Consider the following 14,649-nt stretch of genomic DNA (forward strand, 5'->3'; position numbering starts at 1 on the left):
TGCTTTTACCTTTGTGCACTAACCTTAGCTTCCATCAGTGGATCCTGCCCATGACAATTATTACTGGTTATATAATGGTGATTTTTCTGCTTCCCTCATTCTTTCTTTTTAATTAGAATTTTTCAAGGAAGAGCTGCGTTTTCATTATTCACTTCTTTATTCGGTTATTTTTTATTTCCATATGGATTCATGAATTTTTTTGAGTTATTTGGGTTGTAATCTAATAATGCTATTTTGTTGGACAAGTTCTGAATTTGGTCATTGGGAGGTGTTTCAGGTCAGCTTCTGTACTCTTTCAACATGCTTGCCCATCTCCTTCCTTCCTCCATCCCTCCCTCCCTCTCTCCCTCTCTCACTCCCTTCGTTCATTCGTTCGTTCGTTCCTTCCTCCCTCCCTCCCTCCTCTCTCTCTCCCTTCCTTCCTCCTCCTCCTCCTTCTTCTTCTTTGGCACTTCTTTACTTTGTGGTACCACAAGATCTTCTGGGTTCATCTGGTACTTCCCCTGTTCAGTCCCTGGAATCAGTTCTTCAGTGAACCCTAGTTTCCCTTATTGGAAAATGATATTTAAAAACCAAGATGTGTGTGTGTGTGTGTGTGTGTGTGTGTGTATTCACTACTACTGGAGTGTCACTGCTTCTAGTCCCTCTCAGTGGAAAGAGATAAACATATATGTGTGTATAGTAACCTACCTATGCATAGACAGACATGTATGTTGATCGATCTATCTTATCTATTTATCCATCCATCTTATCTATCTATCTATCTATCTATCTATCTATCTACCTATCTACCTACTCACCCATCCATGAATCTCAAACATGAGTTCATATCTGACTCCAGTTCAGACCACAAGATACAATCTAGGATTTCCCCCCTTCACTTTTGTGTAGAATCTTTCTCCAACAGCAAGAAACCTCACTCCTATTATCTACAATTTATTTACTTATATTTTCAACCCCAGTACCCAGATGAAGCAGTTTCAGAATTGTTAATCCATGCCCCTGTGAAAAACTCATTTATCAGCTGGAGGACAGTGTTTATATGCAGTTCGTGTAGTTGTTAGCCTCATGCTATCCAGTCAAAACACTTGCTGCCAGAGTTAGGTCAGTTCTTTTCTTCTCCATCCTCAGTGTGATTCTGTGATTCATTTATAATACAGTTAGGCTCATTTGAGTCACCACCTGCATTCTGTCTTCACTCCTACATCCTGTTTGACTTTTGAAATTTACCGAGAGTGGTATTCTTTGCACTGTACAGTTCTCTGAGTATTGACCAATGTATACAACCCTGGATCCACCATCAAAGTTCCCTGCCTGGTGGATTTCTTGTAGACGGTATTTAGCTAGGTCATGCTGTTGTATTCAATCTGCCAATCATCCTTTAACTGGTGTATTTAATGTGATTTTGATATGGCTGGATTTAAATCCACCATCTTACCAGCTCTTTTCTGTGTGTGTCCTCTGTCCTTTGCTTTTTTCCCTCTTCTTCTGCCTTCACTTATGTTCATTGAACATTTTTTTGTGACTCCATTTTATCTCCTTATTGACTTATTATTTGTATCTCTGACCAATTTTTTTTTTACTAATTTCTGAAATGCTTATAATTTACATCTTTAACTGGACTTTCCCTTAAAATAACATGATAGCATGTCGTGTGTAGGGCAAGGGCCTTGCAACAACACGTCCCCAAGTGTTCCCTCCCGTCCTCGGGGCTTTCACGTTCACATTAGCACACAGCATCGCTACCATGCTCGTGCTAGACCAGGGGCTGAGACGCTATGTCACGTGGGCCGTATCTGGTCCACCACCTGTTTTATAAATGAAGTTTTTATTGGACAAAGTCATGCCCTTTTGTTTGCATATTGTCCATGACTGCTTTTGTGCTATGAGGGGCAGAATTTAGTTGCAGCAGAGACGATGGGACTCGGCAAAGTCTACAGTATTTACTCTGGCTCTCTTGCATGGTTTTTGATGAGAAGTCTGCTGTAACGCTTACCTTGTTCCTCTGTGTAATGTGTCTTTTCTCTGGCCGTCTTTGAGATTTTCTCTTTGCTTTTATTCTCAGTAGTTCAAGCGTGACATGCTTGTGTGTGCACGCGTGTGTATATATATGTGTGTTAGTGCTGATATTTATCCTGCTTGCTTGCTTGGTGTTCTTTGAGAATCTTGGATCTGTGGTTTGCTGTCACTAATTTGGAAAATTCTAGGCCATTATTTTTTTTTAAATATTTCTTCTGCCCTGTTCTCTCCCTCTCTTCTCCTTCTGGAATTCCATTAGATGAATATTAGGCTGTTTGATATTGACCCAAGCTCTTAGATGCCCTGTTCTCTCTCTCTCTTTTTTTTTTCTCTTCTCTTTCTTTCTTTTTCTTTGCATTTCAGTTTGGATAATCCCTAATTAACTTACTTCAGCTTCACTGATTCTTTCCTCACTCTGTTGAGTCTACTGATGAGCTCACTGAAGATGTTCTTCATCTTCATGACAGTATTTTTCATTTCTAGCATCTTCATTGGATTCTTACAGTTCTCATCTCTCCAGTGAAATTACACATCTGATCTTGCATAACGTATGCCTTATGCGTTAGAGACTTTTAACCTGTTAGTTTTTAAAAAAATCCGTATCAGATAGTTCCAACATCGGTGTCGTACCTGAGTCTGGCTCTTACCATTGCTGTCTGTCTCTTGGGAGTGTGCTGGTTTTTCTCCTTGCCTTTCCATTTGCATCATAATTCTTTCTTGAAAGCGTACATCTTGGTAGAACTGTAGAAACTCAGACAACTTGTTTTTCTCTCCAGAAGGGGACCTGCTTTTCCTCCTGGTAGGCCTGCAGTGTGGAGGCGGGAGCTATCACTAGTTCACGAAACCCGTCAATTTCCTGTTGGAACACTTTGTATTTTACGGTGGGGGTTATCAGAGAAATGTCTGCCTGACTCTCGTCTTTAGACCTTTCCCTTGCACTGAACCTCAGAGAGGGTTCCTTTGTATGTTCTTTTTTCTCTCCGTGCTGTTCTTGTTACCCCGTGGTTCTCGTTCTCGTGAGCCTGACCGTGTGAGGGGGCGGAGGTAGAAATCTCTGTTGTGATGAAGCCTCCGTGGAGGCTGGCTGCCTGTCCCTGGCTCTTAGAAGGCTGACTTCCTCGGTTCTCCTGTCCCTGTGCGGCAGATCTAATAGCAACCATAATTTTGAAGTAGTAATGACTGTATATAATATTTGGCAGTATCTGCAACAACTTCGAGGTGGCATGGAAATATCTGTGACTTTTTTTGCTGGTGTTGGTCACAGGTCCTGTTCCGACTGCTGTGTTTTGTGACCAGCATTCATAATGGAAGGAGATGCTGCTAAATTTGAGTTAGAAATCAGTGAAATGAAGATTTAATTTTTTCCACATTAAGTTCATAGATTGGGGCTTTCTATCCATGGATGCTTTGGAGTCCTAACTAACCTAACTTTGAGAGAGAATTCACAGGATGAGGGATGGAAGGTAGTAATAATAACTTGCCCTGTGGCCAGAATCAGGTTTGTAGTGCTTCTCTCTTGAATTAACTTCAGCCGCACCCCCCCCCCCCCCCCCCCCCCCCACTGTAAGCTTCCTGTCTTGGCTCACTGAACTGAGAGTCAGGAAAAGCCTATGTCCTGAGGATAGCTGGGCCAGTGTTGAGGATGTATCATTAAAAAAAGAAAAACAAAAAAATTCCTCCTACCCCAGAAAACCTCTCCACAAAAGGAGAAGAGAAAGAAAACGTTTATTGAACATGATGTGTATCACAGGCAATTGGCTAAGAGATTACAGTGACAGAAAGAAATTTCATCCCTTCCTATAGTCAGGCTGATACAACACATTGCATAATGTTCTCAAGTTCAAAGACAACTAGTTCTCAAGCAGGAGAGACTAGACAGCACCATTTGTCACGCACACTTCGTCCTAGCTTACCTGCTAATGCGGCGGCCCTCTGTGTTAATAGCTTATTGCTTCTATCCAAAGGGAAAATGAAACTTCTAGTATCCTTTATGATAGGACCTAGTTCCGCACCTTGGAGCGAGGCATGGCACCTGCTGAAGTTAGGTACCTACCCTCCCAGGAATACTGGGAGAGAGACGTGAGATGTTTACGTTTCAAAGAGATGGCTTCCAGGTCCCTGAAACAAGTCTGAGTTGTCCAGGTGCTCAGAGTAAAGGCTTATTTAGCCTTTAAGAAGATTTACTTACAGGGGCGCCTGGGTGGCTCAGTCGTTAAGCGTCTGCCTTCAGCTCAGGTCATGATCCCAGGGTCCTGGGATCGAGCCCCGCGTTGGGCTCCCTGCTCAGCGGGAAGCCTGCTTCTCCCTCTCCCGCTCCCCCTGCTTGTGTTCCCTCTCTCGCTGTGTCTCTCTCTCTGTCAAATAAATAAATAAAATCTTTAAAAAAAAAATTTACTTACATCTCAAAAGATGTAAGAATTTATAATAAGTGTGCTATCGTAAATGCTCAGAGAAGGAATTTATAGTAAGTGTGGTATCGTAAATGCTCTAAGAAAAGGGAGGGAAGGCAATCTGTCTCCCTTAATGCACCAGGGAGGATTGCGTTTTTTTCTCCATTCGGCTTGACCCTTACACCAGCAAGGAGCATTCCAGCGGCAGCTGGACAGTGCCTCTCACAAGACTGGGGAGGGGATGAGGCCTGGAGGGATGAAGCCTGGAGGGAGGGGCGGGCTGGGAAGATACTGAGGGAGTGCTCCCAGGGACACCGAGGACGCGAAGGAGGGAGATCCTGCTGCTCTACCATCTTTGATGTTCCTTGTAGGTGCCTGTCGTTTTCCTTATGTGTGATATTAATGTTCTGCCTTGGGTGAAAGGAAAATCAATTTAGCTCTCCTAAGTCCAAGCAACATGTGTTTTAATCCAGGAAATTGACTTTCATTCTCCTAAGTGAGTGATTCCTTCCTGTGCTAATTGAACCCAGCCAATCAATTCATCAGTGACTCAGCATGTCTTCTGAGACCTCCCTGTGGGCCCAGCCCACACCAGACACTAGAGAAAAGAGGAGGAGAATAGAAGTTTATTCTCGCACACTAACTGGGGAGGCGCCCACATAATTGGAACACATGACCCCGAGAGCTCACCGTCCCCCATGCGCCTTTATCGTGCCTTCCTGGGTGCTGTTCTTTCGGCCTCAAATGCCTCCACCTGCATACAGTTCATCTGTCAGAAGTCTTCCCCATCCTGAAGGCCCAAACCTGATACCGCGTTTGTTAGCAGGCTCCCAAGTGTTCATAGTAAATACAAAAAATAGGAATTATCATTATTAGTATCAGGTTCACAGAGTGGACCGTGTATATTGTACTGGACCTTGCAGCAAATGCTTTCGATCGTGTATTCCTCCACACAGCCCCACGAAACAGGCATTTGTACCCCAATCTAGTAGAAAAGGAAACTGAGGGCCAGAGAGGTCAAATGTGACTTCCCCTAGATTACGTAACTAGCAAGAGGTGAAGCGGATCAAAAGCCCAGCTGGGAACCCCTCCCCTGGGTGGCTCCTAAGCCTCCGTGTGGACCCTGCCTTCTGGGCTTTTCCACAGCACCTCCTTCCTCTTCCAGAAAGGTACTCACTCACACCAAGGCTGTGATACCTGGCCGATTTAAGAAGGCCTGGAAGGAAGGCGCAGCGCCTGGCTCACAGCCCCCATCTCCTCCAGCCTCTAGCACTGTGTCTCGGGTGCACTGGGTGAAGGAAAAGGGGATGCGAGCAGAACAGGGAGCTCTGGGCCAGGGAGGGGCACATGACCTTAAGGTGGCCATCCCTAGGATGTCAGCGACCTAAGACTATGTATACCAGGGTGAGAGGGTGACCTGGGTTGCTGGGATTTTTCTCTCAGAATGTGGGAGATGGAGGATCTGAAGGGGATGGCATGTGAAGGCGAGAGGCGCATGGCAGGCTATGGGCGGCCAGACTGATGAGGGAGGAGAACCTGGGCCCCCCGCCCCTGCAGGGGAGAGAGGAGGCAGAGGTAACCCAGTGGGAAGGGACTGAGTACTAGAGATCAAGACCCACGTCCAGAATCCTCTGCTCCTTTGAAAGTATCATGCTCCATTCACACACACACACACACACACACACACACTCACTCACTCACTTTGCTTGAGCTGGCTTGTATGGGTTCCATTGTATGGACACTTAGAAGAAATATAAGTTATATGGTGGCCCTTGGCATAGGGGGCTGGGAGAGGGGAAGGTGAGCTTTGAGAGAGGCCACAATGGCCAGGATACAGGCTGAAGGGAAGTGGGCTCTTAGAACCTTGGTTCTTGGAAGTGATTGTCCCCTGAAATCTCATGGGGAGTTTTGCAATATACCGGTGCTGGGTCCTACCCCCAGAAACTGTGGTTAATGGATGTGCACTGTAGTCTGGGCATTGAGAGTTTTTTTTTTTTTTTTAAGTGAGAGCGAGAGAGAGCTAGCATGAGCAGGGGGGAGGGGCAGAGGGAAAAGGAGGGAAAGAATCCTCGAATCCTCAAGCGGCTGAGTGCAGAGCCCAACTCAGGGCTCCATCCCAGGATCCTGAGATCATGACCTGAGCCAAAATCAAGAGTTCCCCTGGGCATTGAGAGTTGTAACAGTTTCCCAGGTGATTCTAATACGTGACACATTTTTGTGGGAAGCACTAGAATATTAGGGGTGGGTGAGAATGTCCAGTTCTAGAATGATTTTGTTTATTCTAAGAACAAGAGATGATTAGATAGATGAGTTGAAATCCTCAGAATGTGGAGTTACTTTCCTCAACCAGCCCCAGGTTCTCAGTCAATAATAATTAAAGAGGTTGTATTTAGGCTGCAGGCAACAAGGAGCTGCCAATGTGGATGACTACAGGCAAGCAGCATTTAAATTCTGCACGTTAACAGATGTTATAATTTGTTGGCAGATCCAGTCCTTTTCTGCTTCCCTAATTGTCTTTTTTAGGGCTGACAAAGGATTGTATTACTCAGCATCATAGATTTTATCTTAACTGGTAGCGAAGTTCCATCGGCCGAAAAGCCTAGTAGCTAGCTGAGCAGTAAGCTTGAGGCTGGCTCAGAGCTCACAGCAATGTAATGGGCTACTAGTCTCTTTGCAGGAACCTGACTTTATTCTGGAGCCAGCTTCCCTCACCTAGGTCGGAGGTTGAATCACTATGCTTCGCTTTGTGGGTCCAGGTTTCTGAAAGGGCTCTGCCTTCACAACCTCACCTAAGCCTAACTACCTCCTCATCTCCAAATGCCCTCATATGGGGAATTGGGGCTTCAACATATAAATTGGGGGGTGGCGGGGAGGGGGAGAACATTACCATGCAGTCCATAGCAAATGCATTTCCCAGTTAACTCCAAATATGTTTTCTTCTTGGGTAGATTCAGCTAGGATACACTAATATGGCCTTGCCAATGGTTAAAATATTGGAAATTTAGAGACACTAATTATTGGTGGTTGTCCCAAGTTCCCTAAGTGGCCTCATTCCTGCCACCTCATCTGTCCTCCCCTAGCCCGTCTTAACCTCCATAATCCGGCTGGCCCTTGCTCCACTCTGCCTGGTGTCCGTTCTGATTGACAAATGCTCAGGCCTTTCCAGATGGGGTGATGATCAGTTTGGGACTGGCAAAGACAACTGTTTACTGTAAGCTTGGGGACAACCTGGGAAGGGTCAAATCTATAGAGTAAACTGAGACACACTGATCTGGAGCTCACATTCCAGGACACAACTTCCAAGGTGTGTGGGCTGTTTTGCAGAGTTAAAAACAAAACAAAACAAAATTTAACTGAGTAAATTTGAAAATCAAATTAGCTTTATGAAGCCATTCATGAATCAGGCAGCGTCCCATCTGCAAGTCAACAAGGGAGCTCGGAGGAGTTGTACAAAATACAAGGTTCTTATGGGAAGGAGAGTGGGGCAAGAAATTAGCAAAAGAGAAGAAAGGATTGTTTCAGGCCAGGTCACCTTCCCCTAAGGAGAAGGACAGGAGTTCTTACTAGGTGGATTACCTCATCTTGCTTTACTGGATGGAGAGGGTCTGTGTGATAGATCACCTCTTCGGTGCTGACCAGAAAATGTCAGATTTATCGGCTTAAAATTCCACTCCTGAAATTGTAGGAGTTTTCCTCTTGGTTTGCTGTTCTGGGGGCAAGGGATTCCTCCACCTGGGGCGGGTGGCTTCCATTTTAGCAACAGAGACCTGGGACCTGCAGGCCCGGAGTGCAACCGGGAAGAGGGACCAAGGTACTAGTCCCAGCAAAAATCTCTTTTGGACCTTGCCTGGCTCCTTATAATCTTCCCCATTTGTCCAGAGGAGAAAGGGTGTCCCAGCGTCTCCTGATCGCAGGGGACACAGGCTGGGAGCCCTGCCGGGGCAGTCATGGGACTTGCTGTGCTCACCCTCACTGCATCGGAGGCCAGCCAGGACCTTCCTTCACCTCTGCACACACCAGACTGTTCTGCACAGGTGGTTCTTATGCCCACGGTTCTGCTCCTCCACACCTGGCTCAGATTAGCCCCGATGAGGGCCTGCTCAGGGCACCAAGGTCAGCTGAACCGGCCTCCTCGGGGCTGGAGCGGGTCGAACCTGCGGCCGGCCGTGTACGGCCCTTCAGGCCATGGCAGCTCTGGCTGGAGGGACAGTTCTGTGTGTGTATTTGTGCAATTGGCCATGATTCTGACCCCAAACCATCCACTCACTGAGGTCAGATGCCGTATCTGGTCTGCTCCCTGGTCGAGCTCCCAGCACTTCACGCAGGGCCTGCTCTAGAGAGAGTTGGTGTGGGCCCAGCGGGCCCTGTCCCAGAGCAGGCCCCCTGGGTGAGCCGCATCTCCCTGTGCCCCAAGCCCGCATCCTCAGCTGCTCGGCACGTGCTCAGGGAGGGTACATGATGCTGTCTAATCCAGGTCTCTGTTAGGCTGAATTGGGTGGTGTGGCCTCCACGATCCAGCTGTAGCCCACCGTCAGCCCCTCCCCTTTATCTCCCTGGGACTTCTTTTGCTCTCTTGGATGCCACAGTCCTAATCAGCATCCTCGTTCCAGTTTTGGGGTGAGCCTTTGTGCTTTGAGCACGTTTGTTTCCCAGGCCCACCATCCTCCTCTTCCTCTCCTTGTGGGACTCAGGGCCCCCCACGCCTGCTTGTTCCCCCCTTGAAACTTGCTTTGGTCAGCCCACCCACCTGCACCCAGGGGACCCACTCTGTCTCTGGCGGCTTCCAGGCTGCTCTGTCCCCTACCCTTTGAGGGGCGTGAGGTGACACCAGGTGGTTAATGGTTCCCAGCTAATTCTTGAGGCCCTGAGCAAGGGGGTGCTGGTGCTGAAGTCACCTATCTCATCAGGCCTCCCCCCCCCGCCCCCCCACCAGGGCAAGGACTGGCCTTGGATCCCGAGGAGATCCCTTCCCTTCCTGAGAGCCCGAGTCATCCCTGCCAGAGATCAGGAGATCAAGTGCAGCCCTCTGGGGGAAAATTCACTGTTCTTTCTTTAATGTCCTTCCTGCCCTGGGGCATTTACAGAGCTAACGGTGGATGCCACTCCTCAGAGCCATCAGGAGACCAGTCATCCGTACACCTACTGACAATGCGTGCTGAGGTCCCATGAAGAGGGGCGTTCACCCCTCCTGTCCCCCCTCGCCTGTGCAGAGCCCTTTCCATTGTGTGAGTAATACATCTGGAAAAGTTCAGAGTTCCCAGGATAAATCAGTTATTATCCCTGGCTAAACAGGGGGAGTTTTTCCAGCTAGAATAGGGCTGCTTTTACCACTCTCCTCACTTTTTATGCACAGAAAAGCTGCTGCAGCTGGGGAGTTGTCATTGGTACTCTCTGGGTGTCCCTCCTGGAGCGGGGCTCAGCAGCCTGCTGGGTCCTGATGCTGAGTGAGCTTGGTGGTCTCTCTGGATCACAGTGGGGCTAAGCACCGAACACCCACCTCCTCTGGGAGTCGCCACTCCCTAATATATGGGGTTTTTAGAATTTAAGAATCTTTCAAGTCAGCCACTGTGCCATGAATTTTACACGATGGACTTTTCCATCCTCAAAGTGGATCTGCCTCCCATTTTCCAGATTGTGAAACTGAGTCTTTAGAATCAAGGATGTGTGTGCTGCTTTGCCCTGGCTTCACTCAGCCCTTCCTTCTTCCTCCTGCTGGAGACTGGAGTAAGTTTACTCATCTCTGTGGTTCCTTCTTATCTTCCGAGTTGGGCTGAAGGCGGCAGGTGCAGGGATTGGCCAAGGGGATCACCTCAGCTCTTCCAGGCTGAGTCACAGCCAGGTCACCAGCCTAGTAGCTGACAACACAGAAAGGGCCCTCCCAGGGGGACTCCAGACAGGGCAGGATCAGAAAGTGAAATGTAATCTAGTGCATGTTCTCCCCTGGAGGCTTGTCTGAAAAAATTCCCCCCTTCAGCATCTGGCTCTGTTTAGATATTGTGGCAGTAATGGGGATAGCAGGGGAAGTGCCTCTCCTGAGGTGGCAGGCTAAGCTTGGCAGCCATCAGACTTCACTTGGGGTGACCTGGGGTGAACCTCAACCCCACTCTGCCCCATGTTCATCATTTGTAGAACGAGTGTTTTGGACTGGATTTTCTTATGTGTTTAGACCTCTAGTCTCCAAATTTTAATAATTCAAGATCTATTTTAAGCAGAGTCTTCACTTAAGTGGCCTGAAGTTGGACTTTCCCTCCAGAAAGCTTTTCCATTGGGGTAGCGTTGCTTCCTGACTCCGAGGCCAAATACTCCCTAGGAGAGTGGGGAGCCTAAGAATGCTTCCTTCTGGGGCCCTGCAATTTGCCGGCAGCAGTGGTAACCTCTCCTCTTTGGTCTCCGAGACACATCCCTGTGGAGGAATCTCACCTGTTAACAACGATCCACTTTGTAGCCCCCTCCTCCCAAATGCCAATGGGGAGGGGTCACCTGCTTTCCTGGGGACAGGCTGCCTGGATGGGAGTCACCCCAAGACCAGCTTGAATGCATCCACCGATGGCCAGCTGGAAGAAGACACTTCACCTGGGCAAAGCGCCCAGGGCAGATGACCCCCATCTTCTATCTAGAGCCAGCCCGACATCTCTAAAGATGCTTTCCCAACATCTCCTCTGGGATGGCTGAAAAGCATCTCAAACTTAGCGTGGCCCAAACTGCACTCCTGCATTTCCTTCCAGGCCTGCTGCTTCTTCCTTCTGGATCTCAGTGAACAGCACCATTATCCCTCAGTTGTTCAAGCTCCACATGGGGATTTAACCCTGGATTCGCCATACCCACTCCACCCATACATCCGCCAATCCATGTGTTTACTTACCTCCAAAATATTTTCGAAACCTTTCCACTTCTCACAACCCCCTCACCCTCCCATCAGTCTGAGCCATATCCTCTCCTCTGGTTTCCTGTAGTAATGTGTGTGCACTTCCACTCTGCCCCCCTACACTCCATTTTCCACATAACAGAGAAGTGGTTTTAAAAAATGTAAATTAGATCGTATCATTCTCAGGCTTAAAACCCTTCTTGGAATATCTAAACTTCTTAGTTGGCCTACAAGATCCCCAAGATTTGGTCCCTGCTACCCTTCCAGCTACCCGTGGCTCCAGCCATTCACAGAGGGCTGCTTTAGGACCTTTACACGTGCTGTTTCTGCTCTCTAGAAAGTTCTACCCACCAAATTTTTGTAGGACTCTGGTGTTTCTTGTCATTTAGGATTTCTGTTCAAACGTGGCCGCCTGTGATCATCTGATCTACATCAGGTAGCTGCAGATTGTTTTCTTCGTTATTCAGCCATTGCCTGTCTCCTTGCTGGAGAATGGAAGCTCCAAAGGAGCAGGGTCCTGTCTCTTGTTCTTAGTGTCTGGAACAGAGCCTGACAAGTATTTGCTTAATGAATGGATGAAGCAGGAGTCCTTGGGCATTTGAATAAAGGATGAAGGTGAACCGATGTTGAAAAGATAAGTGTAAGTTGCAATTTGGCCAACAAGGTTGGCTGCCACGACACGGTTGCAGAAACTAAGATCCTGGGTCAGAAAGGTTATGGGACTTGCCTGGGTCCCACCGCTCTTAAAGAGTAGGGCCGAGATGGCAGCCCCCCAGGCCCTGGGAGGTTTTGGAGCGCTTTACCTGGCTGCTCTACAGCTGATGTTGAAAGCCCCCTGAATTCAGAGGCTTCCCGGAACATGTCAGTCTAGCCTGGTTAATTAAATAAATGACTCTGGCTTTGGATAGGATAACCAGAAACGTGGCCTAAGATGTCGTGCCCAACAGGCCGTGGGCGGTGAAGAAAGGGCTAGCGGACTGGAGCCTTCCTTCGAAGGAGGCTGGGCTGCCTGGGGCCAGGATGGCCCTGAAAGCTGCAGAGCGGCTCGCGCCTCGCGGGGGCCCTCGCGCGGCCCCGCTCGCCCCGCCTTCGCCCCGCCTTCGCCCCGCCTTCGCCCCGCCTCCGCCCCGCCCCCGCCCCGCCCCCGCCCCGCCCCCGCCCCGCCCCCGCCGGCGGGGGCAGTCGGCAGTGACAGCGAGCGCGCGGCGGGCAGAGAGTGTTTGCATACAAAGGCGGCCACGCGCGCCGCGCCGCACGGTGAGTAGACGCCTCCGCGCCGTCCGCCGCTCGCCGAGCCCCAGGCCGAGCCGCGGCGGAGCCCCGGCCGCTATCAGGGAGGGGCCGCAGCCTCGGCAGGGCCGGGCGGGGCGGGGCCCCGAGAGCGGGGGGCGCGCGGCGGGGCCGGAGCCGGGCGGGGGGACGGGGTCGACCCGACGCGGGAGGACCGAGCTCGGTCTCCGCGGTCCTTTCGGGGGGAGTGCATCGGAGAGGGAGGCGGAGACCAGGCCCGGGGCCCGGGCGGCGTCGCCAGCATCCCTCGGGCCTTCCCTTTCAGGGCGCACGCAGGGCTGACCTTGACCCGCCTGTCGGTCCCCGGGGAGGGGGTCTGCCGAGGGACCCCGGGACGGCGGGATCGGCTCCATCCAGCGGGGACGGGCGGGTTCGGGCTGGGCAGCGGGTAGTCCCTGCGGTGCGCCCGGAACTTTTATGAAAATGTTCCCGGGGCATAGTATTCTTGCTCTGCAGTGGAGGAAACTGAGGCCCAGGAAGGCTGACCAACGTGACCAAGGTCACACAGCTGCTGGGTGGCAGATTGACCAGGGTTGGAATCCGGTTCTCAGATTACTGTGTGGTTCCTCCTCTGTCAGGCCTCCGTGCCTCTTTCCTGCGGCCCAGTGGGTGCTAGGCCTGGTTAGTTCCATCACATGCCCCTGCAAAGAATTTTATTTTGGGGAAGGCCAGGAAAATGTAGGATGCAAAGCAGTGGTTTGGAAATAAGTCTAAGTGCCTTAGCGCTGCAGTGTAGGTAACTGGCAGCTAATTTATATGGAGAGTAGTCGCAGGAGAAAGCAGATGTCAACCCCATGTTTGACCACCAAACAGGAAACTTGAGCTAAAAAACCCGGCAGATTAACTCGAGAGAGTTTTTTAGCACCCAATAGTATCCCCAGGATAGTAGGAGTATTTTGGAAAAGATGAGAACTTGTAACAGTTTTTTTTTTTTAATCTGAGGAATGGCATGATGATTGTGAAATTTACTATTTACTTGCTTTTCTATAATTTGGGTCCTATGAATTAAAGTAAGCGATTGAGGAATGGGTAGTAATTGAGAAATAAACACACACTCCACCCTCTCCCCCCCCAAATGTTGGAAGAACTAAGAGTTTGTTTTATGGTTCTGTATTTTGATAATTCTTCATATTTGTCAACATTTGTATTATTATCCAGCCTTTTTGTTTATGGATGTGTGTTTTGCAGCTTTTCTTCCTGTTTGTATGTAGGGCTGTGTAGTGTTGTGGAGCTGGGCCTGGCCAGAGCCTTGAACCTGAACTTCGTGGGTCGTGCCCGAACCTTGAACCGAACTTAGCTCTGCCTGAGCTTGCTGGAGGCCCCTGCGCAAGTGTGCTCCCCATCTCAGGTCTCATTTATCAAAATCTTGCCACTCTAGAAAAGAACATGCTGCAAGGCACAAACCTACCTGCTGAGTCTAGTTGCACAGGACAGAGCTTGAGGGTTCATGGGAGGGCCTGAAGGACCTCTGCGTCCTGGGGGGACCTCAGGAATGGCTGGGGAGAGTTCTCCCTGGATGGGGTGAGGATGGCCGGCTGGCCTGGCCTGGCCAGAGGGAGGTCTGTGGGCCCAGCCCTTGTCTGGTGACCTGCCCTCCGAGCCCTGGACCAGAGAGAAGGGGAGGGCAGGAGATGGAAAGATAGTTCAAAGAGGCCACCCTGGGCCTGCGGGGTGCTGAGTCTAGTGCTTCGTAGTTACACTGGGCCAAAGACTTAAATTCTCTGAGCCTTGGTTTCTTCATCTATGAATTGTGGAGATAACCATACCTATTCAGGAGATTATTGTAAAAATTAACTGAGATATACAAGAGATATACAGGGTCAGTGACTCACTGTGGAGCCTATTATTTTAGGGAGGAACACAGGGTACCAGTGAGGAGGGCTGTTTGTAGGGTTGAGACAGTTCTGACCAACACTGGCCCCTCCCCACCCCCCCTCTCCTATTGTGAGTTGGCCTCTCCTGGATCCTCTCTCTTCTGGGTTCAGGGTACACAAGACAAACTGATTTGGGCAAGCATTCGGATGGGTATGGGTGAGGGTTGCCGGCAGCTTCTTGCAGGGGAGGGCTGGTGGACCGGGGCGGGGG

At 49.6% G+C, this 14,649-nt stretch overlaps 1 protein-coding gene across 4 annotated transcripts in view; it reads left to right on the forward strand.

Moving 5' to 3' along the window:
* Positions 1-14,649, forward strand: part of LPIN1 (lipin 1) — a 95,830-nt gene that overhangs the window by 11,175 nt on the left and 70,006 nt on the right. The window contains exon 1 of one of the 4 annotated variants that reach the window (XM_035000613.1): positions 12,451-12,531. The exons of 2 other annotated variants lie outside the window; for them this stretch is intronic. The gene's annotated coding sequence lies outside the window, so the exon portion shown is untranslated. Of the gene's footprint in view, positions 1-12,450; positions 12,532-12,763; positions 13,913-14,649 lie in introns of those variants that run through there. One more of the 4 variants, XM_035000612.1, reaches the window with a different exon arrangement.

This window comes from Mirounga leonina, unplaced genomic scaffold (assembly GCF_011800145.1).
Source record: "Mirounga leonina isolate KUSES-001 unplaced genomic scaffold, KU_Mleo_1.0 Mir_125, whole genome shotgun sequence".
Lineage (NCBI taxonomy): Eukaryota > Metazoa > Chordata > Mammalia > Carnivora > Phocidae > Mirounga > Mirounga leonina.